This window comes from Austrofundulus limnaeus, unplaced genomic scaffold (assembly GCF_001266775.1).
Source record: "Austrofundulus limnaeus strain Quisiro unplaced genomic scaffold, Austrofundulus_limnaeus-1.0 Scaffold177, whole genome shotgun sequence".
Taxonomy (NCBI): Eukaryota; Metazoa; Chordata; class Actinopteri; order Cyprinodontiformes; family Rivulidae; genus Austrofundulus; species Austrofundulus limnaeus.
Window position 1 is genome coordinate 846,354 of NW_013952579.1, and position 3,166 is coordinate 849,519.

A 3,166-nucleotide genomic window follows, 5' to 3' on the forward strand; every position below is an offset into this window, starting at 1 on the left:
TATTTACACGCAAAGCATTCTGGGTAAATGATGACGTGGATAGGTCCTCGATGCGAGGCTGCTAGCGAGCTATATCCACCCTGAAGGTTAATCTTGAACAATATCTGACGATTGACTCTTTTAAATGAAAACAGAGAGCGTTGACAGAGAGGAGAAGGTAGAAATGATTCAGCCTGTAACTGGGAAAAAAAAAAAGACCTCCACCCAAGCTACTATGATTTTGGATGCACCTAGCAGCATGACATTTATTAGGAATAAAGACTTCTGAGTTCTGGTGCATTTGTGCGTGCGGGGGTCATTATGTTACCGCTATGCGGTGTCTAGTTATTACAGGGGATTTGTGTTCAAGGATGTTGAACAAATATTTGGGCCCTCCATGAATATTTTTCCCTTTGATGGCCCCTTACGCAGAACAATCCTAGATTCGCCACTGCATGTGCAGCAACCCTGGCTGCAGTCAGAGCAGAGAGGAGACCCACTCTGCAAACGAACCACGCATGAACAAAGCTGGACCTGGCTGCATTTGACTCACAGCCTCTTCTTCACCTCGTCCACCCTGTGAGCCTCCGAGACATCTTACATGTTGGTTAAATTTAAAATTCTTACAAAATTAATTCACATGATGTATATTTAAGCACTAAATATGTGAAATTAATTCTAAAAGTTAATTTGCAGTTCTAAACGTATTTAATGTTTTTGCTACTATTTTTATGTCTTTATACGCTTCTCAGCCTTGTGGGATACATCCTTAATAACATGGGTCTCCAACCAGTAGCTCATGAGCTCATTTAAGTAGCTCTTTTGTGCTTCTATAAAATTAGGAGTAGCACATTTTTATTTGTCACTGGCCAAACAAACTTTCATATCCAATCAGTCCATAGATATCCCTCCCCCTTGGTTGCCAATCAAACAATCCAGGGATCAGTATGGTCGAACGGCAGATGACCAGACGATGCACGGTTGTTCGGCATACTTTTTCGCACACACTTTTCACAGCTCCTTGAGACACAATGTGCCGAACTTCTGGGGGAACCCTAATGCTGCAGCATACGTCACTGCATGGGGTTTCTTCCTGCTGGAGTCTATGATGGGGAAAAAAGTCAGAGACCCGTCAGCCGACATTTGTGCACAAATCTAACACAAATCTGTCCCGGTTAAACCCCGAGTTCGTAGTGTGAAATACACCATAATATGAATGGATACACACAAAAAGCCCATTCATGTAAATTCAGTGTTCTTTGTGGTGGTTTCATGTGAGTTGAAGACAATGTTTTTTGTGTATGTTCAAACAAAACAAGCTTATTCCAATGGGTTGAGTTTAAATTTAAGATTAAATGTTGCAAAAAGTAGCTCTTGGACAATTTCATTTCATGAAAGTAGCTCATAAGGAAAAAAAGGTTGGAGAGGCCAACAGGTTTAGACCTTTTTAACAGGTCTTAACTGTCCCGTTTAGTAAAAATGAAGCAGGGAGTTCAGTCTATTGCCTTTGTTTTAGGTTTAATTGTGTTGCCTGCTTTATTCCATTCTCGTGAACGTGTTTGCCACCAAACTCCGGTGGTTTCCTCTTGGCACGGAGCTGTGAGGGAACCTGAGAATGTCAAGTGGACTGGCATTTATCTGCCGCCCCTTTTCTCTCATCTCCGACTGTTTCACATTCAGGTAAACACTGGCTGGGCTCCGAGGATGCACAGCTGCCACGGGAGCTGGTTATTTATAGCCGTGTGTGACGCAGACGCTTCTCGTTTCTACTTGGTGAGAACCTCAGCCCGGAGACGCCGCCGCCTGGCTTTCTGAAAACCGTTGATGCTGTTGCTGTGGGAACGGGGCCGTGTTGACATCACAGGGCTGGAAGCGATCTTCTGCGGAGACCAAATCCACGGCCCGATCGACCCCTCCTGACCCCTCAGGAGGTTTAACTCCCAGCCCTGCCTTCTGTTGGACAACAAGAACACTGAAATGCATTTGTTTTGGAAAAAAACATGAAGTGTCTGGCTGTATGAGCTCGTCTTTCCGTCTGACTTCATTTTACTGCTGCGTAACTAAAAAAACAGGTCAATCATAAAATTAACTTGTGCTCGCTCATAAACGTTTTACAGATGTACACAAGCATGTTGGTTGGACAGTTACGACCGGTGGGGCGTGTCCTAAAAGAGGAAATGGGAAAAGTTTTCACCTGTATTGTTTTGCTGTTTTAAGTATTCAGAGGAAAAAAAAACAATCCAAAAAGCATTTAGTCACTGAGGGAGTAATGTCTGCTGTTGTGAGTAATGTCTCTGATTCACTGAGGTCCATCATTAAGGGACACTTAATGCTTTTATGCACGTAACACGCTGGACAAGACGAGGTGTAAAGACAAAGACAGTCTGACCACAGTCCAGTCAGGATGAAGAAAGAGGAGCTAACAGATTAAAACTTCACCAGATTACATAATCTATACAGTCCTTCTCAGATTGGCAATACTTGGCATTAAAAGCAATTGTGCGTATGTGCCAGAAGCACGTCTCTGTGTGCACCAAAACAAATAAAAAACACTACCCGCTCCACTGATAACGAAGCAGCCTGGAAAAAAACATGACGGCAGTGCAGGATCCGTGAAGGGACGTGGAAACATGAGAGCGAGCTGTCTGAGAGCACACAGTCATACGTAAATGACGTTTGTCATTGTTTGAATGTGTGGGTAGGTTTYCTTTTTTCACTACATCTGAAGAGGTTTCCATTTAAATTATGGATTAGAAACAGCAACATATTAACAACTATAAAAACCTGTTTCATAKAAAACAATCAAAAACCATCTGGTATGATAAAAAATAAGAAGTGTGGCTACAAGAATATAAAATAATGAGACATGTAATGGTGCAAATAGGTCACAAAAAACATGCAAGTCTACTAAAAAGAGACTGAAACTGATTACAATCAATCTTACAGCTCAAGAGACAAGAAAATATTAAGTTAGATCTAATTGAAAGGAAAAATTTGGACAATTTTATTCCAAAAATGGAACAAAGATTGCTGAGGAAAAATACCCACAGACAGTGTAAATAAAATCCACTTTACTGTTTACATTTAACCTCGTAGGACCCCTTGTCCTTCGCTTTGCTTCATACAAGGGTCTGGACTCTCGGTTATAGAGAAGCGATTCTTGCTGGAGGCGTGGCCTCTGTTGAAC